Source organism: Neofelis nebulosa, chromosome 3 (genome assembly GCF_028018385.1).
Source record: "Neofelis nebulosa isolate mNeoNeb1 chromosome 3, mNeoNeb1.pri, whole genome shotgun sequence".
Taxonomy (NCBI): domain Eukaryota; kingdom Metazoa; phylum Chordata; class Mammalia; order Carnivora; family Felidae; genus Neofelis; species Neofelis nebulosa.
Genome location: NC_080784.1, coordinates 206,519,610 through 206,545,158, shown reverse-complemented (window position 1 = coordinate 206,545,158; position 25,549 = coordinate 206,519,610). Strand labels below are relative to the sequence as shown.

The following is a 25,549-nucleotide window of genomic DNA, read 5'->3' as shown; positions in this document are numbered from 1 at the left end:
TAGTCTATTTCCATTCAGAGCTTACAAGGACCCCGTCCCACCTGCCCCTCGCTCTGTGCGCTCCAGCCCCTGGCCTCCCGGCTGCCCTCGAGCACCCAGGAGTGCTCTGGCCTGGGGGCTTCTGCAGGGCCGAACATACACCCCAGGCACCCTCCCCTCCCCTCCCCACTCCACTCCCTGACCTGCGCCCGCACCCTCGGCCAGGGACCATTCATCCGCCAAGTGAGCAAGCGTGTGGGCTCCCGAGACCTGGGTCTCTGATATTTCTACAGAGGGGTCTGCCTCTGCCCGCCAGGGCAGGTGTCAGGAGGCCACTGGGGCCAGCGTGGGGTTTGGGACCCTCCAGGGACGCCCCTTACACCCAGAGGCCAAACAGGCCGGGAGCTAAAGCCAGTGCTCTCACAGCAGATGAGACCTTTGACTGGCCCACTGGGCAGAGGACACGCTGGGGGACACGCTGGGGGACACGCTGGGGGACACGCTGGGGGAAGGGCGAAGACTGCAGACACCCCACCCCAGGCCACCACTGCCCTTTACCATTTGGCTACAGCCTGGAGGGAGGCCAGTGGTCTCAGCCTGGGCACTGGCACTCAGGCACAGGAGGCCAGAGAAAACCCATGTCGGGGACAAGGGGCGAGGAAGGCAGGCTGTCCCTGCAGACCCCGGCATCGCCCACCGCGGCTGAGGCCCCAGTCTGCGTCCCCCTCCCTCAGAGCCACCCAGCCGCCCGGTGGAGGGAACTGCAGGCAGGTGCACAGTCAGCGGGGACGGCGGCCACGGAAGGCCCAGGCCCAGGCCAGCAGAGAGAGGGGGGCTGGTGACGTGGGTGGGGGTCCTCGGGCCACCCCATCCCCAAGGGGCTGCCTTCCCTGGACCTGGTCTGCAGAGGTCCCTCAGCAGGGACGTTGGGGCCACAGCAGGGAGGGGGCGGCCCAAGGGTGGGGCCAACCCCCCCTGTGGGGGTCTCCGGGAGAGTGATGGCTGAAGGCAGGATAGGGCTATGGGGAGCCTGGGCTGTGAGGGCAAGTGGAGGGGTCTGTCCCATTCCCACCCCCAGCCTCAGCCCCCTCCCTGTCCTGAGCCCACCAGTGCCCCCTGCCCTGGGAGGCCCGGGGTGGGGGCGGCCCAGGAGAGGGCACGGGGTCTGGGGGGAGAGCAGGAGCCCTGGGTGGGGGCAGGGAACTGTCTGGAGCAGCCTAGCCTCCAGGTGGAAGAGGTAGCTTTGGAGCCCTGTCACCTGAGACCCAGACCCCTGCCCACTCCCCAGAGCCACGGTGTCCAGCCCTCTAGCCACTGCTGCCCAGGCAGGGGCTGCCCCAACCCAGAGGACCTTGACGAGGACAGAGTGCTGAGGCAGATGCTGAGGATGGGCCCCAAAGGCTGGGCTGAGCTGCAGGCCTCCTCCCAGGCCTCCCGCCTCGCCCTGTCCCAGGTCCCCAGGAAAGGCTGTCGGCAACGTCAGGCCCGCCAGTGGGTGAGAAAGTGGCTTCAGTGAAAAACAAAACTGCAGGAGCCCCCCACTGTGTGTGCAGGCCCTGCGCCCAGGGTCCCAGGGCAGGGTAAGGGCCCCAGGCAGCCACTGGCCCTCCCACACCCGCAGCTGGTGGAAGTGAGACCCCGACAGAGACAGGCGGGCTCTTAATCCCGCCCCCTAAGCGGGGTGTGGGACACCTGAGTGGGGGGCGGGGGGGGGCAGGATGTGCAGAATGGGGGCGGGGAATGGGTGGAGAAGGCAGGCAGAAGCAAGCTCCAGTAGAGGGGGAGGGGACGGGAAGCCCAAGAGAAGCAGGTGAGGTCTCAGAGAGGAGGCCAACCCGCCCCAGAGGGAGCAGCCAGGACCGGCTGGGACAGGACGAGGGAAGGCAGAGGGGGAGGGAGGGAGAGGGAGGGTGCAGGGCCCAGGGCAGCCTCAGGGCTGCTCCATATCCAGGAGGGGCTGAGGGCACCATCTAAAGGTCGGGAGGGGCGGGTCAAGTGCACAGTCGGTGCCCAGTCCCTTGCCCCCACCTACCCAGGAGAGCAGGCTCTCTGCTCGGTGGGGGCGCAGAGCAAGCTGTCTGATCATGAGAACAGGTGGGACGTGCTCCAGCCCCAGACGAGGGGCTGCTCCCAGGGGACTGAGCTGGGGACGCCTCCCTAAGCCTGCTCACTGTCCGGCAGGAGAGGACAAAGGACGGTCACCACCAGGGACGGCAAGGATCCTCCAGGGCACAGGGGTGAGGGGTCCTCAGAGGGAGCTGTGTCCTCTGGGCCCCTCATCCACCAGTAGGGTTCACAGGAGTCCACACTCCTGCCACCACACAGCCAGGACTTCCTTGGCCTGGCCTGACCCCTGTGACACAGGCCCCCACTGTGCTGGCCCTTCCCACCACCCCCCACCAGCTCCCCACTGCCCCTCCACCAGTTCCCCACTGCCTCCCACCAGCTCCCTACTGCCCCCCATTAGCTCCCTACTTCCCCCCCCAGCTCCCCACTGCCCCCCACCCGCTCCCCACTGCCCCCACTGCAAAACCAGCCACTGACATGGTGTAGGCCCTCTCCCGGCCACCTGGATGTGAGGAGCCGGCCCCCCACCAACCCGCCACCTGCCCAGAGTCCTCAGGTCTGGGAGGCCAGCTGGACCTGCTCCCACCCACAGTGCCTGCCCTCTCTGATCCTCTCCTGCTCTTTCCCACCAGGCCAGGATCCCCATCCAGCTGCGGCCAAGGAGTCATCCTGGGAGGGCTCTCCAGTCACCTGATACCACCTCCATGATGTCCCCCAAGGCCCCTGCCCATCTCCCCCCACCCCTGTTTCTGCCCAGGCTGCCCCCATCCCAGAGGCCATCAGTGACCTGTAGGCCCCACAGCACCGTGACCCGGGCTCTGTCAGCACAGGGACCTTGCCCCACACCCAGCCATCTGGTAGCGTCACCCACCCCCACCCCACCCCCGCCACGGGATCCACAGGTCAACCCCAGAGCAGAGTGCCGAGCGGGAACCATCAGCTTTATGCAGGTAAGCGCATGGAGCCTAACTCCAGAAATTCACCCCAAAGCACAGCCTCGCAGCGTAGAATCTGGCAGATGTGCTGGAAATCCAATGCGGGGGTCCCAGGACCCGAATCGTGTGCCCCCCAAGGGCCTGCCTGCAGATCCCGGAGGCTCTTTGGGCCCCTCCACCCCATCAGTGGCCAGGCGGAGGCTCCGGGGACGCTGGTGACACTTTTAGGCACCAGCAGGACCCCAAAGGCTCCTTTGCACTTCAGGTGGCCTGCTGGCTATGGTCCGACTCCAGACCCACGCTCAGCCCGTGAGCTCTGGGAGGGGAGCAGCTTCGGCCCCACCCAGACGCCACTGCGGCCCCGCCTGCTGCTGACCAAAGGCGCCCCGCACCACAGAGCAAAGGGCTCTGTGCACCCGGATCTTTCATTCTTCCTCTTCAGGTTAAACCCGGAACGCTCCAGAAAGCCCCGCCGTGCAGGCGACACCCCGCGTGGGCCCAGGCGCCATTTCTTTTTAAGCTCCGCAGTGGCTGAGAGCCACTCACGGGACAGGCTCTCCACACCCGCCTGACTCGGGCCACAGGGCACGTGCTGAATGCTGCCCCCTGCAGGGACGCGGTCGCCGCTCCCGCAGGAGTCCAGCCCGTGAGCTCCAGGACGGAGCGGTGCCCCTCTGGAAGTCTCAGGACCCCTCAGACTACAGCCTAGATTCTAGGAAGAGAAAGTTCTCTGACACCCTCAGAGAAGCCATCATGGCCACTGCAGACTTCTGCAAATCAACGTGTCAGACCTGGTGCTGCCGATCTGCCCACGTGGCCAGAGGTCAGCGCAGGGTGGGCCTGAAGGACTGGCCGTGGGGCCCTGCCCCCCATCGTGCAGGGAAGGGGCTGGCGAGCAGTTCCCCCAACCCTCGTCCTGCTCCGGGCTCTGGCGCTCGGCCTCAGGAAGGCCAATCCGGGGAAACACACTCCCCAGCTTCACACACCTTCGATGTGCAGTCCGCGGCAGTTAAGGTGGCTTCCACGAATGACTGTGACCTGGGAACGTTTTCTCAGGGGGACAAAAATCAAGAAAATGTCTCCGATGATCGTTAACATTTTCTCTATCACAAACTCCTTCCTCTTACCCAGAGTTCCTGAGCTCAGGGACTTCGGTAGGAATCCCTGATCTTATTAAATTAGGAATGAAAACTAAGAGACACCCCTCCGTCTTGTGCTACCCCAGACCCACGGGCCTGACGCCTGACTGTTTTAAACCAGGAAATAAACGCGTGTAACGCAAGGCCTTTTACTAAAGTCACAGAGCAGGCGCTGCCAGGACCACGGTCCTCCCGGCCCGGCCAGAAGCTCCTCAGCGCAGAGACCGCCGACGGCCGCTCGGAAGGGCAGGCGGGACGCTGGAGGCGGCAGGCTGGCCGTTCGGCACCCACGGACGACAGCGCCCAGCAGCGGGGCCGGGCCTCCGGCGACTTCACGGCAGGCCTTTTACTGAAGGACACACACCCGCACTGGGGTCCGCACGCGGGCTCCCGCTTGATGAGAATTCAAAGTACAGCCGCTTTCTCCAGAACTGTAAAAGCCATAAAACTCCAAAATACTTCTTTAGGAAAGGCTGGACCCAAATCACACGTCACGTTCCACACGCCGGGAAGACACGAGGAGGCGGCCCCCCCCGACACCTAACCCGCCCGCCCCGGGGTCAGTGGCTCTGGATGTGCCCCAGGTCTAGCTCTCAGCAGTCGGGAGAGAAGACGCCCTCCTCCCCCGCGCTGTCCCAGTCGTGGGGTCTCTGTCGCTCCTGCCCTCACCCTCAGCGGCCATCGGCTCCCGAGGGGCCCACGGGCAGGGGCTGACGTGGCGGGGCCTGGGCACATGCTGCGTGGGCCGGCGGGCATAACGTTGCCCATGAGGCCGCATGGGTCGTACGGGGAGGACACGGCCTCTCCCCTAGGGTGTCATCTTCTTCAAAATCAAGGGAGCAAAGGTGTTTTGAATTTTTTAAAGTCTGCAACATTAAAGATAAGGGCTGGGGTGCCTGGGTGGCCCAGTCGGTTAAGTGTCCGACTTCACCTCAGGCCATGATCTCGCGGTCCATGAGTTCGAGCCCCGTGTCGGGCTCTGTGCTGACTGCTCGGAGCCTGGAGCCTGCTCCGGATTGTGTCTCCCTTTCTCTCTGACCCTCCCCGACTCGTCCTTGCCCCTCTCTCTCAAGGATGAATAAACGTTAAAAAAATGTTTAAAGAAAAGAAAAGAGAAAAGATACAGGCGTAAAGCATTTCCAGGGGATTACGCAGGAGGCAGCATCCCACTGGCCCGGAAATGGGCGTCCAAGTTCACATAAAGTATCCGTGGTCCCCTGTGCGCCAGTCACACACCACACTCAAGCCTGCCCCACTCTGCAGGCCCCCAGTGGCTGAGCCAGGGTGCTGTCCCGCTGAGACCCAACTCCCTGGTGGGGGGGGGGGGGGGCGAGGGGGGGACATCGATTCTTCCCCAAGCCATTCAAGACAGAGGCTCCCAGGGCAATCTCCCCTCAACTGCAAACTGAGCCCTGTCCACTCGGTGGCACCTGTCCTCGGCCGTCCCACAGAGTCTAAAACCCAGCAGGCCCACCCCAACCGTGCGTAGGGTTCCTGATCCAGGGCTGGGCAGAGGGAGTGTGCTGGCTCCCCCACTCTACCTCCTGACCACTCGTGGCACGACCACGGCCCTGTCCCCCTTGATACTGAGCCCCGGCCCTGACCCTGAACTCCTGGTCCTGAACCTGTGCGTCGCCTGCCACGTGCTCACCCCTCTGCCGGAGCAGCCCCCCGCCCGGCCCCACCTGCTAGGCGTGACCTCGGTGACCGGGCGGTCAGCCTCCCCTCCGGGGCCACAGACACACTGTCCCGGACAGGTGTCACCACGTGGTTCGGGGCTTCTACAGGCCCCCCGCACACGGGCACCTACAGGGCCCAGAACCCACGCCAGCCGGGCCAGCACCACAAACCTTCCCGAGCGACCGCCTGGCCCGAAACAGGCTGTCTCCCTCTTTGGCGGGAGGACTCCTTAGAAAGAGTTCCACGGGGAACCCGAGTACATGAGCACTTCCCCCTTAGAACAGACTCCCTCTTGGTTTTTGTTGGGTTTTGTTTTTTTCAGTTTTGTCTTGTTTTTTATTTTTTTTCAATTTTGTTTTCAATATTTATTTTTGAGAGAGACAGAGAGAGAGAACAAGCGGGGAGGGGCAGAGACAGAGGGAGACACAGAATCGGAAGCAGGCTCCGGGCTCCACGCTGTCAGCTCAGAGCCCGACGTGGGGCTCGAACTCACAAACTGTGAGACCACGCCCTGAGCCAATCAGGAGGTGGATACTTAACCGACTGAGGCACCCAGCGTCCCCAGAGTCCCTCCTTGAAAGCAGCCCTTTTAAGGAAATTATGTGGCTCTATAAGACAGTCGGCCTCACTCTTCCGGTTGTTCTTTTTTTTTTTTTTTTTTTTTTAATTTTTTTTCAACGTTTTTTATTTATTTTGGGACAGACAGAGACAGAGCATGAACGGGGGAGGGGCAGAGAGAGAGGGAGACACAGAATCGGAAACAGGCTCCAGGCTCCGAGCCATCAGCCCAGAGCCTGACGCGGGGCTCGAACTCACGGACCGCGAGATCGTGACCTGGCTGAAGTCGGACGCTTAACCGACTGCGCCACCCAGGCGCCCCCCGGTTGTTCTAATAGTAAGCCACTGAGAAACGATTGATTCAAACCTTTAAAGATACAACTGGCCACACATCTTGGTCACAAAACATGGATTCATGAAGTAATTTCTTTATTCAAATCAAGGGGGACTCGATTTCACGCCTCTCTGCAAGCCACGTGGCCCACCTTGAGGCCACGGCTGGTCTCTGCAGGCCACAGACGGCTCACCTCCGCTGCCGTGCTGGCTCCCGCCCCTGCCTTGGTCCACGCGTGGACGGCGCTGGCCCCACAGCACACACGCAAGCTAGCAGGAGCGTCCCCGGGGCAGTGATGAGACGGGGGCAGGAGAGCCGCTGTGGAGAGGTCCTCCGTCGCCGGGGCACGAGCCCATCTACACGCCGTCTGTGAAAGAGACGTGGTGGCCGCCACACAAAAGAGCATGAGCAGAGCAGTGAATCTACACTCGGCATCAGCCACGTGGCCCGAGAAGGGGCGTCACCACCACCTCTCCCGGAGGCGGGCCTTGGCATGTGGCTGAAGACGGCAGAGAGGAAACCAGGGTCTGAGGCCAACTTGGACCTGGCCCGGGGCCACACTGACATGTGCGACCCTGATCACTGGACAGGCCTGCTTCTGGACCATCACTCGGTTTCCTATTACCTGCATCTAAGCAGACGAACATAAAATATTTTTTCAAGGGGTGCCTGGGTGGCTCAGTCGGTTAAGTGTCTGGCTTCGGCTCAGGTCGTGATCTCACGGTTCGTGAGTTCGAGCTCCGTGTCAGGCTCTGTGCTGCAGCTGCTTCGGATTCTGTGTCTCCCTCTCTCTCTGCCCCTCCTCCACTCACGCTCTGTCTCTCTGTTTCTCTCTCTGTCTCTCTCTCAAAAACAAACATTAAAAAATAAATAAATAAGTAAATAAATAAACAAACATTAATTTTTTTTTCCAAACCCAAAGGCCAAGACTCGGAGTTGTAAGTCAGATTTTGAGTTATAAGTCCTTCAACTAGTGTGCCATCTGTGGGGACGCACCCAGAGACAGGCCCCGACTTCCTGCCCGGCAAGAGCACCCCCCCCCATCATGTCTCCACCACCCCAAGCCGAGGTCACCAGCTACAGCTGAGCTGGTGAGACTCTGCAGGGAAAACAGAAACGCCCCTGTGAGCCATCCCAAATTCCTTCAGCGAGGATCCAGGGCCTGGCCCACGCCCGGTGCACCGGCTGAGGCAACAGGCCATAATCCGAACCACAGCACACAGATCTGCGCTCCTGCAAAGCACGGCCCCAGCTATGTGTGCGAAGCTCACGGCGTCTGTGCTGGACCAAAGCAGTCCCTGTCCACGGGGTCCCAGCCCTCCCAGAAGGCCGGAGCTGAGCAGGAGCCCCGGGGCGGAGCGGGGGTCTGGAGCCCAGCACTCACGCGCACTTGGCCATGGGGCCAATGTGACGAACTCCAGTGCCTCCCTCAGACGGCAAAGGGAGAAGGCCGGCCTAGCCGAGGCCACCGAGGCCTGAGGGGTTCATGATGTCCCCGCCACAGGTCGGGGCAGAGATGGTCGGAGGTGAGGGTGTGCGTGTGCACAGGCCGGCACACGCGTGTGCAGGAGTGTGTCTGTGTGTGTTGGGTGAGGGAGCTGTAATAAGGAGGCCTCACTGGAGACACAATTGGATCCCTAGACCCCCCCCCCACCCCCCACGTCTGGGCCAGCGCCTCTCCCAGCCTTGCACAAGAGTGGGACACTGAGCCCGGGGGCCCTGCCTGTGCTCGCAGCCTGGCCAGGAGGGGGCTGGACGCGTTCCCTGTGGAGCCCGACCCCAAAGGAAACCCGGAGAGATGCAGACACGGGGCTCCCAGCAGGCGGGAAACCCAGCTCACCCCCCAAAAGCTCAGGCCAAAGGGCCGCAAGACAGAGCCTCTGGTGGGAAACCAGGAGACGTGCAAATGTCCCAGCAAATGTCCCAGGTGCCCAGGCGCACGTGAACACGGAGACAGGCCGGCGGTCCGGAGGGAAGGCAGTGCAGGAGGAAGAATCACCCCCAGACCCAAGGCTCCGCCCCCAAAATAAGACAGAAGGTAAACAGAGAAACAGGAAATGCGAGGGTCAGCAGGGGCCCAATCTCAGAGTGGGGGACACTGGGGACACCAGGGACCTCTGCGCCACCAATCACCCCGGATAATCCAGGAAGCCCCCCACACAGCCCCCGGCAGAGCCCGGAGCCCCGGCACCGGTCTGTCACCCAGAAACCCCAGAGAGGAAGCAGGGGGCCCAGCGCTCGGCCCTGAAGGCATCCAGAGTCTGAAAGAAGCTGTTCCCACGGATTCAGCGCCACGGAGACAAGACAGAAGACCCTTTCGGATTCACAAGGTCCCGAACCACACCCTCCTGGCAGCCCCTCTCAAGAAGCAGCTCCATTGAACAGACACGGTGGGACCCTGGAGGGACCCTGACAGCGAGGGCAGCCAGACCTCGCCAGAGGTCGGACCACAGGGCGCCTCCCACCCCCCGCATCCCACCGTTCACAGAGCACCTGCTGGGCTGCTGGGGGAGGGGCGGGGGGGGGGCAGCCTGTGGGGATGCCCTTGTCACGACTCAAATATCCGTGCTGACCCCGCAGGAGAAGGCCATGGTGGGCCTGATGGGTGCCCGCTCCCACAACCTTCCCCTACCTCACGCCCGGGGCTGCCACACTCCTGGTGCCTCAGCCACCTGGGCCCTACAGGTCCCACCCCGAGCCTCACCTGGTGCCCACACCTGACCCCTGACCCTGGTGCCCACTTCTGACCCTAGGATCCACTCCTGACCCCAGTGCCCACATCTGACCCCTGACCCCAGTGCCCAAACCTGACCTCTGACCCCAATGCCCACACCTGACCTCTGACCCTGGTGCCCACACCTGACCCCAGCACCCACAACTGACCCCTGACCCCAGGGCCCACACCTGACCCCGGCACTGACTCTCTCAGAAATGGGGAGCAGAGTGTGACCCCCGAGGCTTAGCGGCCCCCCGGCTATCGCCACACGGCACTGCCACCACCTCTGCCCACGGCTTCCACGTGCATCACCTTCCACCTACAGGTAAGTAACAAAACACGAGAACGACCGAGTAAGAAGACTGAAATGTTAACGCAGAGTCGATGAGACGAACCTCCTATAAAACAGTCGGTCCGACTTCGGGGAAGGCGACAGCAGAAACGATAAAAGAGCGGGTACCAGCCGCTCCATCCGTGACCCTGACGCGTGTGGACGAGAACAGGCCCGACAAGACGGAAGGTCGGCCCGGGAGGCCCGCGGCAGTGGAGGGCTCCCTGGCGAGGCGCGGCCCCCTCACCCCGAACACCGGCGGGCGACGGGGGAGCGCCCCCCACTGCCATCACCCTCCGCCTCCGACGGGACGCCAGGGGCTGGGCCCGCAGCTGAGTCCCGCAGGGAGTCTACACGGATCCCGCGGCAGGGAGCCACGCGACGCGGAGCAGCTGTCATCACACCGCAGGCGGCTGAAGATCTTCTCTCGGCCACAAAAGCTTCCGAAAGCCGTGAAAACACGGTTCACAAAAACCGGTACCTGTTGCCAGACTCCGCCAGCACCGTGGCTAACTTGCTCACTTCCAGTAACGACATTTTAATTTCAACTTTGAAACACAGGTTTGCCAATAAAAATAGAAAATCCTACACGTTTCCCGTGGAAGCAATCGCTCACCAAGAGTGAGGACTCGGGAGCAGCAGTGCCTCCACGTGGACCAGGGCCAGCTGTCCCGCTCTCTGCAGAGGCGGGCGCCGTTCTGACACCCGCTGCGCTTAGTGCAGATGCCGGAGGCTGAGGGCTCCGCCTCACGAGACCCCCCCTTCTCAGATGCCTCCTGAGCCTCCTACCGACCAGCTGCGAACCGGGGTTCCCGTTACCCCCTCCCCGGGCCCCGTGGTCGGCCAGCGTGGCTCGCGGGACTCGGGAAAGCACCTCGCTTCAGGCACAGGGGCTGGCGGAAGCCTGGGGCGGGGCGGGCGGAGCTCTAGGACCAGGCCGCAGGCCACGGCGACGCAGCAACCAAGGGAAGCGTTTCGGAGAGATACACAGGCTTCCCGCGTCCTGGGCTTCGTTCCTCGGCGACGCCGTGCTGCGCCTGGCCTGACCCTGCAGCCCGCCCTCTGCGTGTAGCTGGGCCAGCCCACCCGACCGCTGAGCCTCATTCCGCCCTGTCCTGCACACCGGCCCCCTGTACAGATGGGTTGCCACGGCTGTCCCACCCCCAGGAGGGCAGGGGACACGAGAACCACAGGGACACATGGGACCAGGATCCCGACACGCACACCTGCCCGCGCAGCAGGTGTGTGTACAGGTGTGTGCTCAGGCACGCACGCACGCACACGCACGCACACGCACGCACACGCACAAGGGGCTGAGGGCGACTCACACCTGCCAGGCCCGGCAGGTGGCGTGGCCACAGGTGCTAGTGCTGGGGACGCAGCCACCTCAACCCAGCGAAGCCCAAAGCGCCCTCCCGGGCTGCCCACCTCCTGCCGAGGGGCAGAGATCACCACGCCAGAGGAAACCAGCGTCACAGCACAGCCTGCGGCTGGCTGCCAGATCGCACGGCAGAACCTCCCCGAGCCACCAGCTCTCACCGCGGGGGCGCCCCAGGCCACAGAACTGCCCCGAGCGGTCGGATCTCACCCCAAGCTGCGGGCGGTGCCAGTGGGGCGAGCACACCGCACCGGAGACGAGCCTCACCCCTGTCACTGCAGAAAGTCCAGCGAGTGCCCTCCTGTCACCTGCCCCTCGCCCGGATGAGCCCGGCCACCGGCCCAGCTGCGGGGTGGACGAGGGTGTGCTGTGGGTCAAGAGCAGGGACGTGCCCGCTTCCGCCGGGTGCCGTGACGGGGTCGGAGCGCAGGGCCCTACGGGTCGCCAAGGGGGACCGAGGTGCCCTCACCGTCAGCCACGAAGCTGCCGCCGGCAGAAGATAGTTGGGGCACCGTGGGCGAGGTAGGGCGGCCCCGGGGAGGGCATGGCCTGGCAATGTGGCGCTCCCCAGGCAGGCTGGCACCGGGCTTTCCCGCGGCGGGCGCTCCCACCACCGTGGCGTCACCTCTTGGACCCCAGAGCCCAGACGCTGGAGCCGCAGGGCACCACAGTGCATGGTGGGCACATCTGCTCGTCCGGCCCCAACAGGAGCCGCGGTGTCGCCTGGCAGCGGTGCCGAGAATGGCCCTGCGCCGTCCTGGGACCTAAGGCTCCGACTGCACCCAGGCTTGCGTCAGGGCCACGTGTGCCCACGGCCGCCTGACTTCCAGCAGCCCGTCCTCCACTCAAGACCTCCACAGAAGCGACAGAGACAGGGGAGCAGGACACAAGGCAGGTTCTCTGCCCTGCCGAGGCCCCTGACCACTGAGGGGGGACGGGACGCGGCCTGACACAAAGCCTCACGCCTTGCGGGGACGTGGCGGCACCCTGGTCAGCACCGGCCGCGCCCGCGCTCCCCGCTCAGGTCGGCCGCGGAGCCCACAGGCCACGTCTTCTGGGAAGACGTGGACAGCGCCACACGCACGGGCCCACGGCCAGGTTCCCAGAGGGCGCTGGGCCTGGGAGGTGCCGGTGCCAGCGAGGCGGGCTGGCCCCACCCTCTGGCTCGGGGCCACCAAGCTCCGTGTCCTGGCTGCGATCCGCCCTGTGGAGTGTGAGGGGCCCCCTGGCGAGCCTCTACTGCTCTGCCTCCGCCGACTCTCCCAGCCCAGCCCCAGGGGTGCCGCGCCCGCAACCTGGGGGCTGCACACGGGCCACCGCCATCTGGCTGGGCCCCCGGGCAAGCCCCCGATGCTGTGGGGACACAGAACCATCTTGCGGGGGTCCGGGAGCGGCGCCGCTCAGTTTTTTCTGACTTTCTGCTTTGGTTGCCTTTCAACCTGCACCAGCACGTAACCTCGATTACGCCCAGCTTCCTAAGGGGTCATGTCCTGTGACTTCCAAACAGAGATACAATCAGAAGGAAATCTCCGGTTGCTTCCCACAAGGGACAAAGTTACCTCGTGACTCAGAAAGAAGACACTCGTCAGCAGTCTGGCTGGGCAGAGACAGACGGCCGCCCCGGGGCCTCGACCCCCCAGCAGGGCTGCGTGAAGCTGGTGGGACCTGGCCCAGGTAAGCGGACCAGGTGACCAGAGTTCTCCAAGCCTGAGACACGGTCAGACCCACGATGAGGAAGCAGCCCCGAAACGACCAGGAAACTCCGTCAACACACAAGCCACTCACACCATCAGGGATCCGTACTTGTCTCTCAACAGCTACAAATCCTCCCCACAGACCAGCAGCACCCCCACAGTCCCCCCAGGGGCCCCCATGGTCACCCCCGGTCTACCCACAGCCCCCACCATCCCCCGCAGTCCCCCCACAGCTCTCACACAGTCCCCCCACGGCCCTCCCACGGTCCTCCCACAGCCTCCCCACAGCCCTCCCATGTTCTCCCGATAGTCCCCTCACGGCTCACACCACCCCCCCCCATAGTCCCCCCACGGTCCCCACCATCCCCCACAGTACCCCCACAGAACTGCAGCCCCCACCACTGCCCCTCATGGCACCCCACAGACCCACAGCCCCCCCACGGCACTCCCACGGACCTTCAGGCCCCCCACAGTCCCCCACGGTGTTCCTACAGTGCTCCCCAGGGACTTGGACAGGCCAGCTCCTCCGTTTAAGCCTTGGCCTCCCCACCTGGGGCTGAAGTAAGAGTGGGAAACCTGCTGACCGATGGTGGACAAAGGACAGCCATTTCCAGAAAAGCCACCAGGCCCACCACACGTCCACACAGAAAGAAAAAGAAAACCCTCAGGGCGCCCGGGTGGCTCAGTCAGTTAAACGTCCAACTTCCGCTCGGGTCATGATCTCGCGGTTTGTGATTTCGAGCCCCGCGTCGGGCTCTGTGCTGACAGCTCGGGGCCTGGAGCTTGTTTCGGATTCTGTGTCTCCCTCTCTCTCTGCCCCTCCCCCACTTGTGCTCTGTCTCTCTCACAAATAAATAGACATTAAAAAAAATTAAAAGAAAAAGAAATCAAACCATCAGGAGGGGATGTCATGGTCATAACGTGTGATGCAGTCACGGTCCGCGGGAAAAGCCAGGGACAGCGCAGCTCAGGACGGCGACCTGGCCTTGCGGACACGTGTGCTGCCCTCGGGAAAGGCACGAGACAAACAATGACCGCTGGAGGCAGGTGTGGAGAAGGAAGCAAGCAGCAGGACAGCCAGTTTCGGGGGCTCAGAGAGGCTCAGACAAGGAAGCCGAGACCGACGCTGACCGGGAGGTGCCAGGAAGAGGGAGGCAAAGCCCAGACTCGGCTCGGGGCCCACACAACGGGTGCCGGTGAGAGAACCAGCCGGCTCACGGACAGACAGGGGTGAACCACGGGCATGGGGCTCCAACCCGAGAGCTACGAGGACCGACGCAGGACGCGTGTCTGGGCTCCTGGGCACTTCTGGAAGCACACCTGAGCTCGGACACCCGTTGTGGCTCCGCGTGCTGGGAGCCGTCCTTTGTGACCCCACGTCCTCCCTTAACTGTCTCACCCCTGCAGCCACACAGCACCCGCCTTAGAGGCGCTGGTCCTTCTGTGCAAGCAGACCACTGATTGGGGCCCCCCACCACGCCCACTGCACCCCACCTCCGGGGGCCGGGCTGTCCCTTCCCAGCACTTGGTGCCCCCCAACCAGCCCAAAAGGAAGCAAGCCGGAGCCCCAAGCCCCAGAAACCCCCTCCGTGGCTGGAGGACAGAGGCCACGATCCTCAGGCTGGCCCGCGGCGCGTCATCTACACACCCGGCTCCTCCCTCCCGTCGCTGCACGCGAGGTGCTGTGGGACGCACCCTCTCCGCGGACTCGGCCCGGGTGCAGACGCCAGCCCCCCGCGTGCACTGGGACTCCTTAGCTGGCTTCTGTGGCCCTCTCATTCTCTGGGAAGCTACCTCCGAAAAGGGCACCCGAGCGGGCTCTATTTCTGTTTGTCCGTTTCAGTTGATTAACAGAGTCAGAGGCAGCACTTGCAAAGGTACACGAGTGCCCTGGGGACGTCGTATCGGAGGGCCACGGAGGAGGCGGCTCAGCACAGCGGAGAGCTTCGATGTCGCGGCGCGGAGGCCACAAGCGTGGGGGTCGAGGCGTGGGCAGGACCACGCTCCCTGCAAAGACGCTGGGAGGACGTGACCCCGGCCCTCCGGGGGGTTTCTGGCGGCTCCAGGGCCAGTGGGGGTAGGACCCTGTGTCTGTGGCCACACCCCTTCCTCTAAGGCCCCGCCCCGTCCAGTACCGGCTCCTCCTTTCTCATCCCACGTTTGGTGCGGCGCCCCGTTTCCCAGCAAGGTCACACTCTGAGACACTGGAGTGAGGGCGTCAACATCTGGACCCTTAGGTGACACAGTTCAGCTGCTAATAAGCCACAGATGTTTTACCATGGCAACGCGCGGTCTAAACACCAATCCCGCCGTTTCTTTCACCCACGGAGGGTCCGCGCCACCAGCTCCGCTCCGTGGCCGCGTTCACCCCTCAGCGCCGCACTTACTTCTGTCGACATCTAATAACCCGTGTACGATGGTACCCTGCACGTTCCAGAACATTCTCCAGACGGTGAGGAAGAAGAGGTTGCAGATCTTGGCAACACGTCCCTATACCAGGTCCCACACGTCCGAACCGCCACAAATGGCTACATGACCCCTTGACTAGGCCGTCACTCCCAGCTCAGTTCCCCAAAGTTAATAACCCCGCTTTCCTTACAGTCTTTGCCCAGTGCAAACCCCTGCCCAAACCCCCCCAAAGAACGATGAAACTCGACCAACACGCTTCGTTTAGTCAGAGGCCTGGGGCCACCCTTCAGCCCTTCTGGACCTCCAGCCCCGCTCAGGTGTGGGTGGCAGCTTCCTGAGCAGGGCACCTGGGCGCAGGGGACACCCACACCCCATCCCTCAGCAGCTACTGCTGCACCGGCTCAGCTCCCCTGTCCTCTCTGCTTGTTCTGGTCTCTGAGATCAGGGTGGAGGCTTCCTCCGTGCCTGTCACCTTGGCTCTCCACTCACGCGGAGAGGGAGAGGGGACTGCCTCCCTGCAGAGGGCTTCACACGGCCGCAGTCCTCTCCAGGTGGCCCCCCGCAGTGGGAGCCTGGTGGATGGACCAATCCCCTCTCTGCCTCCTGAGTCCCAGGCAGAGGCCTAACTGGCACCCCACCTGGACCCCCTCACTGGCTGCAAGTCAGACACCTGAGCTCAAGTCCGGGTTCTGGACAGCCCACCCCAGCTCCTCCAGGATGGTTTCCAAAGCACAAAATCAGAGAACAGCTGAAGTACCTGCCTAGCCTGTTGTGCCCGGAGCCTGCCCCAGAGTTCACGGTCAGCAACCATCCCCAGTAATGAAAGGCTAGGGCCGGGCCCATTCTACAGCCCCAAATCACCAGGTGCCCAGGGTGGGTTTTCACAGAAAAAGACAACAGTCAAGCCCACCGATACTGTTCGGCGGCATGCATTCCTAAAGGAGCACCCTGCAGACTCATGAGCTCACCGCTCACACAGCAGACCCAGGCCCAGGTCTCGAGTTTTCTCTCAGAGAGCACACGAGCAACCTCGCGGTCTGGCGGGAAAGCAGCCGTGTGTGGTCTGAACCCATGCAGCTGCAGAGCCTTCCGCCCGGCTCCCACATGAGGCAGTTCACCTTGAACATGGCCCCTTGAACATGGACAGAGGTGAGGCGACTTCCAAGGCCAAAGTGGGAAAGACGCTACGACCGCCAGGCTCTCTTACAGGACGCGCCCCAAAGCCACCACGCTGGGGAGATAGAGAGCCCAGGGCCGCCGCTGCTCCCAGCGCGGGTCCCCAGGTACCCACGGGAGCGGGGACGCCCTCAAGGGATGCTCCAGCCCCAGCCCCCACCGACCAACCCGAGCAGAGGCTGCCAGACAAGTTGCCTGGGAATTCTGGGCCCCTGACAGCATGAGCAATAATGAACGATTACTGTTGTTTGAAGCCACCAACTCTGGAGGCTTTGGTAACACTGCGAAAATAAGTAAAGCGGTGACACTTAACAAAGCGAATGGAGCCAAAGTTTGGAGCCAGACCTAAGCCTCACTCCTGCCTCACACGGATGCTGGGCAGGAAGGGGAGAGGAGTGTGCTCACACTCACGCTGCGGGGGGATAAGCCATGCAGGCGGTTACTGCGGACCGCGAAATCACAGCTGTCGCCATCGGTGGAGCAGAGGGGCACGGCTCCGTCCCAGGGGCTGAGCGCCTTCCTGAACGGACACATCTGGATGTCATATCAGCAGCTCCTAGAAAAGCCTCGGCTAAAGCTCTGTGTTGGTGCCACAAAGCTGGTGGTGTTGATAAACTGTGCAAGACCATTGAAATCTTTTTGTAAAGACTTCAAAGCAAAGAGAGATAAAAGTCACCCGACCTAATGAAGCGACATCTTGCTAACATTACCCACAAGAGGGTCTGGACAGCCGAACGCATAACTTAAAGGTGCACGAAACCGTCTTTGAAGTGATACCTTTGCAAATCAACAAAGGAAAGAAAACTCACATCTTAAAATAGAGATTACCGTTGTCCCCTGTCTACCAGTAGGTGGGAACTGTCCCACGTTGAAGAAGAAAAGCCACAGCAAGTAACTTCATTCTGAGAGCTAGGCCATAAGGAGGGCTCCAGTTGGCTGGAAGAAAGACCATGTTCAGACTCGCTGGGATCTCCTAAGCAGGTGACTCCACCTCTCGGGGTCTACTTTTCTGCGCTGAAAACAGTAAAGAATCACCCGCTTGATGAGGCCACAAGGAATTAAATGACATAACACATGTGAAAATGCCCAGGTCCCTGGGACACACTTAAATATGGCCACTTAAAACAAATGCTCAAAAGACTGTGAAACTCAACTTTCCTTCAGGAAATATCACTTCAGAAAAAGCCAAAAGGGTGTATATAAAAATTTCAATTGGTTGTTTTTTAAAAAAGTTGTTTTTGGGGCACCTGTGTGGCTCAATCAATTAAGTGCCCGTCTCTTGATCTCAACTCAGGTCTTGATCTCAGGGTCATGAGTTCAAGCCCTGCATTGGGCTCTGCCCTGGGCATGAAGCCTACTTAAAAAAAAAAAAAAACAAAGTTGTTTTACAATGTTTGCAAGGCACCTGTGAAAACTATCTCTAAGTGTTCTCCTGGTCCCTTTATCTACCAGTAAAAGGATGACAATCTCCTTGTGTAACTAAGAAAGGTCCCAATAGATCCACTTAAAAAAATATATGACAATAACTTTGGTGTTTTCTCCATTACATGTTTCCAGTAACAGTGAGAACTGTTCTCTTTTCCATGGTGCCCAAATCCAACGCAAGCCAAGAAAATATAATGATCCATCCAAAAGGCAGAATCGTTTTGACGGCTCCCATTCCCACCACACGCTGCCCCCCTAGCAGTATGACCCTCAAAGTGCCATCCCAGGGCACAACAGAGGGACAGAACTTCCGAACCAAGTTCTAAGCTCATGGGCAGCGAGGAAAGCCAGGGGAATCATTCAAGCCACGGGAGGGCACCACAACTGACCCCACCACTGCTCACAGCACAAAGGGGACTTAGGAGGTGGACGATGGCACCAGACCTGGGAAATAATATGAAGACTGGAAGTAGGAGAATTGTCTGAAAGAATCACTGTCTAGAATTCCTGCACAAACTGCCTCGATTTTCTTTCAAGCCACTGTTTCTAAACAATTTCTACGTTTATTTCTCTTTCAGGGCAATTTCACTTCCCTTCCTGGACCTGCTTTGATCAGGGACACACTCAAGAGGCCGTGAGGTGACAGCGGACTGTCTGAAGAAGCAGAATGTATGAGCTCAGATCCCTTAACGTGGTGGAATGAACCCAAACTAACCCATCTTCAAAAGCTCTTGGTGCTCAGAGACCTCTCTAAACGTAAGGGAGGGGTCGAGTTTGAGTTTCAGAAAGACAATCCAGAAGTATGTAACGTGGGGGCGGCTTTGGGACCAAGCAGAGGCACCCCATGATAAAATGCAAAAGCTCCCGAAGCCCCGCTGGAGACGTGATCGGGCGGACACAGGTAGGGCCCGGCAGCACAGTGACCCGCCCAGGCGCCTTGCTCTCACCGCGCAGCCTCCGGACTCACGCCTGGCCAGTCTACGCAGGGCAGGCGGCTTTGGAATCCGCTCGGGTGGCCGTCCAGGCCCCCGGGGTCCCCTCCCTTCACGGGTTGGCACGTCCACCTTCCTGCTCCCTCTCGCTACAAGACGACCAGCCCCGGAGCGCAGGACCCTCCGGAGCCGCGCGTGTCCGGTCCGCAAGAGGCAGCGCGGCCGCTGACAGCCGGAGGGCGGGGTGGGGGAGGGGCGCGGGGGACCCGGGTTGGCCTGAGGGCCCGTGCGCGAGGCAGGAGACCCCACGCCGGGTCGCGAGTCCCGGAGGCCCCGCGCTCTCGCAGACCGCCCGCCTCGCTCTCCGAGTCCAGCCGCGAAAGCGCTCGACGCTGACGCGGATCTGGGAAAGCACGGGGCCGCGCCGGCCGGGATCTGCGCGCTGACAGCGGCAGGGACCGCGGGGCGCAAGTTCACGCGCGGGCGCGCACACGCGGGCGGGCGGGCGCGCACACCCGGTAGGAGCCTCGCCCGCCGCGCTCCTCCCGCAGGGAACCCAGCGCCTCAGCCCCGACGGAACAACCGCGCGACCGGCGCCCCGCCCCTCCTGCCCATCTCATTGGCCGCCGCTGCCGCTGCCTCCGCCGCGCGCCCGGGGGGCGGGGCCTGCACGCAATGTCAGGGCGGACCTGCGCGGAGGGCGGGAGCGGCCTCTCGGAGCCCCGCCCCCAGCTCCGCCCGCCGCCGGCGAGGACACCACCCTGGCCCCGCCCTCAGATCGGAGCCCCGCCCACCGCGCGCTCGCCAGCTTGCGCTGGAGGTGAGGTCGCCGGACGCGGCCGGGAAGCCTGGCGGCGGTGGCGACCTGCGGCGGAGGAGGGGGCGCTCGATCAGGGCCAGCGGGAAGGGTCTGACCCCGCCGTCAATCTGGCCATTTAGGGTCCCCACTCCCGGACCGTACGCCGCCGAGGCCGCAGCCTGAGTACCCATCCCTGCCCTGACTGCGACCCGCGGTGTGACCTTGGGCAAGGCGCTGGCCCCCTGGGGTCTCGTCCAGATTTGCCCCGTGTGAGCGGCAGAGAGAAGCGGGGCTCCCGCCAGCCTGAGCACAATGGCCCGCTGTGTCTGGACCCCTGGGGGTCTCTAGGGTGTGAGGCTGGGCGGCCAGCAAACGCCTACCCTCCCAGAAGGGGTCCCTACCTGGTCAGAGGCGGCCCCTGACTGCCCCAGGCCCCCATAGCAGGCGCTGTATCAAGCTTCAGGGGCGGCCAGGAGCTCCTGCCCTTCTGCATAGGCGATGCCTCTGTGGGTTTCATTCAAAGGGCACAGGCGGGAGGACAATCCTCAGCCGGGAGGAGTCACTAGGGCTGGGAGAGGCCTTTGGGACCAAGTGGTCCAGAGCTTAACCTGGGGCTGGTGAGGAGGAGAGGACAGGAAGCTGCCCGCCTGCCACTGGTGTGCTCACCCCGGCCTGGGGGCAGGGGCGGAATTGAGGAGGGGGCTCCACTGGCCGGGCCCTGTGCAGGCCCTGAGGCCAGACAGATGTAGGAGGCCCCTGGTAGAAGGCATCAACAGGGCAGAAGAGGGAGCAGCATTCCACCTCCCAAAGGAGTGGAAGCGTGAACCTCCCAGCAGCGTGGGATTGGGCAAGGGGAGGTGCGGGTTCTGGGCCTGGCGAGGCAGGTTCTGGGCCTGGCGAGGCAGGGCCTGGCCTGTACAGGCTCTGGGGCCAAGCCGGCTGCTGCCAGGCTGGGAAAGATGCAGCCTGTGGCCGTCTGGAAGAGCAGGAGTGCCCGTGTGGCTGGTGCAGGGGCAGCACCGGCGACACCTGAGGGCCATGGGGGTAGGTGCTGGCACGCAGGTGCCCAGGCCATCTCCACTGGCAGGCCTGCAAAGCCACAGGTCTTCACTGCTGTCCTTCTCGGCCCTCTGAGACTCAGTCAGCACCAGCCAGGGTGGCCAAGGGCCAGTGGCTGAGTGACCCAGGCCAGAGCAGGGCTCAGATACCTGAGGGCACCTGTGCCTGGAGAAGTCTTAGCTCGCCCTGACCCCTGACAACCACCTCGAGTCACCGAGGGCACCTTTGTGTTTATCGAAAAGGCTGCCCCTCTCAGCCCTTATTTGGATAAATCCTAAAGGCTTCCAGTGGAACAAGACAGTCTGTGCCACATTAATGTCTCTCACCGGCTTGGTGATCTCACGTAAAACTCCTGCAGCCAGGGACAAAGTTGTGGGGACGGAGTGGCAGCCTGGAGGTCACCACTGGGTCTTGGTGCCCACGTGTGGGAGTCCAACGCGATGGGATGCATGTTCCCATGGGCCGTGGGTTTTGTGTCATGGCAGTGCCACCTGTCAGGCTCCCACTAGGCATTAGCCACGGGACGGTATTAGATCGTCCCCGTGTTACAGATGAGTAGGCTGAGCTGGGAGCAAAGGGAAGTCCCAAGAAAACTGAAACTTTAGGTCAAAGAAAAAATTGTGTGCATTGTTGGTAGGAATGCAAGCTGGTGCAGCCCCTCTGGAAAACCGTATGGATGGTCCTCAAAAAACTAAAAATAGAACTACCCGACGACCCAGCAATTGCACTACTAGGCATTTACCCAAGGGATACAGGTGTGCCGTTTTGAAGGGACACATGCACCCCCACGTTTATAGCAGCACTATCGACAATAGCCAAAGTATGGAAAGGGCCCAACTGTCCATCGATGGATGAATGGATAAAGAAGATGTGGTGTATACATATATATACAACGGAGTATTACTCGGTGATCAAAAAGAGTGAAATCTTGCCATTTGCAACTACGTGGATGGAACTGGAGGGTATTATGCTAGTGAAATTAGTCAGAGAAAGACAAAAATCATATGACTTCACTCATGAGGACTTTAAGAGACAAAACAGATGAACATAAGGGAAGGGAAACAAAACGAGTAAAAAACAGGGAGGGGGACAAAACAGAAGAGACTCCTAAATATGGAGAACAAACTGAGGGTTACTGGAGGGGTTGTGGGAGGGGGGGTGGACTAAATGGGGAAGGGGCACTAAGGAATCTACTCCTGAAATCATTGTTGCACTATATGCTAATCTGGGTGTAAATTTAAAAAAATAAAAAATAAATTGTGATATATAGTATTAATCTACTTGTCTTTAGACCAACGCCGCCATAAAATGTGATATTTATTTTGTTTTGCTTTATGGAGGAAGGGCCTTTGAATAATGTGGCCCTGCTGGGGTGAAGCCAGAGGAGGGGCTCCCCTCCCTTCACCCCCGTGGGGCTGGGCCTTGGGGCCTGGCTTCCCCAAGATAGGGGGAGGGCTGCAAGCTTCTTGTGACACACGTGCCATGCTCTGTGGCCACAGCATCACCCAGGGGAGACACAACAGCGTGTAGAGTTGTGCAGACTGGAGGGAATCTGGACCGCAGGCTAGGCCAGGGCACTCCAGGTTTGGTGGGCAGAGTTAGCCTGCTGGCCCTGCTGCCTGCCTCCTGTCCCACCGGGGAGTTGTCACTGATGGAAACTCCAAGGGGAGGCAGCCAGCCTCAGCCACATTTAAAGTGACTTTTTAGGCCGTCGACTTTCTCCGAGAAGATAAATGTCCTCGCAGGTTGACACGGTTTCGTAATTCTCTCCATGCTTAAGGGGATGGCCTCTCACTTGACCTTTGACACAGGAATTAAAAGCCCCATTTGAAGAGGAAGCCAGGACCCTGCAGGCCGGGGTCCAAGAGGAGCCAAGTGGGGCCGAGCCCCCGTTTTCAGCTGAGCCCCCGCACCCCGCTGCCGCTGCAGCCGCCGCCAGGACGGCTCCCACAATCCCCCTCCCGTGCCCCCTCTGCGCAGCCCTCAGCCTTCCTGGCATTCAGCTGCCAGCTCGCCCACCACTCAGCAGCCCTCACTGGGAGACCCCACAGACAGGCCACTGAGGCCTCGCCAGGCGAGGAGATGTCCCAGCCGGCCGACGGCTCTCACCGGGCTCCACCGCACGCTCAGACTGCCAAGGCCACGACTCACCCGGAAGCAGGAGTCGGGTCACTTTCCTCTGTGCAGCCTACTTCTAACAGACAAGTCTGTGAGGGACTCAGCGGGAGGTGCAGACGGGGATGTGAGGCCCAGTAGCCTTTCAAGTGACTTGCCCCCTCTTCTCCCAGGGTGAAGACGCACAGTATTTTCAGGCATTCATTCCACGTACTGTCCACAGATGTTCACAAAAGAGGTCCTGCCGTCCAATAAGTGCGGGGAACACTTGGCAACTCCACTTTATACCGACTTCCTTATTACAGGACTTATCAGAGCCTTCAATGTGCTAATGTCACCGGGCAGCTCTAAGGAGACATGGAACACAGCTTTGCCAGAGTCCTTTGAACTTGTGATGCCAGAGCGCCTGTCAGACCAGACTTTGAGGGAAGCTTGTTAGAAATGCCACAGGGGGGCACCTGGGTGGCTCAGTCGGTTAAGCGGCCAACTTCGGCTCAGGTCATGATCTCACGGCTCGTGAGTTCGAGCCCCGCGTCGGGCTCTGTGCTGACAGCTCAGAGCCTGGAGCCTGCTTCCGATTCTGTGTCTCCCTCTCTCTCTGCCCCTCCCCCGTTCATGCTCTGTCTCTGTCTCAAAAATAAATAAACGTTAAAAAAAAAAATTAAAAAAAAAAAAAAAGCCACAAGGGACCTAAACGGTTTTCTGACTGGAGGGCAGAAACAGAACTCCTCATTTGAGCCAGAAGCAAAGCTCCAGAAGGGAGAGGCTTACCCGGGGAATGCCCTGGCCTACCCACCAGGTACTCATGGGAGCAGCCTACCATGCTGATGCAAGCTGGTGGCCCGTCAAGTGTCCTTGCGTCCAGTCTTTCCCCTCAGGCTCACGTCAATCCTGGGCATGCCCTCTTCCCATTTTACAGATGAGAAAACTGAGGCTCACGGAGAGGCTGCAACGTGTGTGCCCGAGACAGGCCCGGAAACCAGCCACTCAGAGCCTGGGTCTGGGTCCCCCTCAGGCCCTGCAGCAGCCTCGACGGACACCAGGGTGGCCAGGGAAGCGGGCCGTTGTCCGGACCGCGAGGGGGCTCGGGTGGGGCCGGGGCACCATGCCTGCACCTGCGCCGTGTGAGACGCTGGGGCCTCCCCTCCCGGCCCGCTGCCCGTAGAGCTTTGGGCTCTGGGCCTTTTGTGCGTCGTTGGTTTGCAGAATGCGTCCTGTGCTCTGGCAGAGAGTGTGGGAAGGCCCTCCTCCGGGGAAGTGCGCACGGGCTGGGTGACAGGAGGACCTTCGTGGGGACAGGGACACCCAGGAGCAGCAAGGGTCCCCGTCTGCGAGCCCGCAGGGCAGGAGCTCCGCCAAGGCCCTCAGGCAGGTGAAGCTTGGGGCCCAGGGCTCAAGGGGAAGCTTTCCGTGGCAGTTTTCACCTCTTGCAGTAAGAGACGGCTGGACAGACAACCGTCCAGACACCTGCACCCCACGCGGGCTGCTGGCGAGAGAATGGGGGGCTCTGTCCCAGCCGGGCCTAGAAAGGGGGAGGTCCTCCACGTTGCACCCGCCACTGCAGGGTCCCCGGCAAGTGCCAGCCGGTGACCCCCGCCTCACACAGCGCCACGGGACGCACCCTCAGCCAGCCCGCTTGCAGGAGCTGTGCAGGAACACGCACAAACCACGTGCACCAAGTAAAAGGCCGAGATACACCTTGTCAACACTAGCGCTCCTGCAGAGACACACCTGGAGAAGCCCAGGCGAGTGGGGAGGGAGCCGGGTGCAGGTATGGAGGTGAGGGGAGCCGAGGCACCTGGGGCAGCGCCAGCGAGACGACCCCCAAGTGACCTGCACACACCGTCACACCCGGTGGACCCAGCTGGCGGAAGGCACGGGCGGGGGGGGGGGGGGGTGGATGGGGGGGGTGAGCAGATCCATCTGTTTGAACGTCAGTGTCCTTCAGACCCAATCTGTGTGGTTTTGCTCATCTCATTAAAGATGCTCGCTATAATTAGTTTCCTTTGATTTTCTCACAGGCTTGTTCAGGAATGCTGTTAAAAAAAAAAAAAAAAAAAAATCTAGGGGAGCCTGGGTGGCTCGGTTAAGTGTCCGACGTTAGCTCGGGTCGCAATCTCGCGGTGCGTGTGTCCAAGCCCCGTGCCTGCGGAGCCTGCCTGGAATTCTGTCTCCCTGTCTCTCTGCCCCTCCAGTGCTCGCTTGCGCGCTCTCTCTCTCTCTCTCTCTCTCTCTCTCTCAAAATAAATAAACTTAAAAGAAATTATAGGGGCACCTGAGTGGCCCAGTTGGTTAAGTGTCCGACATCAGCTCAGGTCATGATCTCACCATCCGTGAGTTTGAATCCCACGTCAGGCTCTGTGCTGACAGCTCGGAGCCTGGAGCCCGCTTCGGATTCCGTGTCTCCCTCTCTCTCTGTCCCTCCCCCGCTCACACTCTGTTTCTGTCTCTTAAAAAATGAGCAAGCATTAAAATAAATAAGTAAAATTGCCTAGTATTAAAAAATAAAAGAAGAAAAGGCAGCTGCAAGGAGCAGCAGGGTGGGTCTTCCAAACCCAAAAAACAGAATTAGCACACGACCCAGCAAGTCCACCTCTGGGTGCAGAAACACAGAAGAACTTAAAATTGGGTCTCGAAGAGAAATTTGTACCCTATTCTTGGCCTTATTCACAACAGCCGAAAGGTGGAAAGAACCCAAATGCCCACTGATGGGTCGATGGATGGATGGATGGACAAAATGTGGCCCATCCATACATCAGAATATTAGTCAGCCTGAAAAAGGAAAGACGTTCTGAGACCTGTCACGACACGGATAAACCTGGG

The 25,549-nt window shown here is 61.2% G+C and overlaps 1 protein-coding gene and 1 long non-coding RNA gene across 2 annotated transcripts in view; both read right to left on the bottom strand.

Moving 5' to 3' along the window:
* Nucleotides 1-25,549, bottom strand: part of SLBP (stem-loop histone mRNA binding protein) — a 77,108-nt gene that overhangs the window by 27,395 nt on the left and 24,164 nt on the right. The gene's annotated exons all lie outside the window — the stretch shown is intronic.
* Nucleotides 21,621-24,365, bottom strand: LOC131507919 (uncharacterized). The gene is made up of 2 exons (XR_009259820.1): nucleotides 22,763-24,365; nucleotides 21,621-22,411 (listed from the first exon to the last, which is right to left on the bottom strand). It is a non-coding gene; the product is annotated as an uncharacterized LOC131507919 (long non-coding RNA).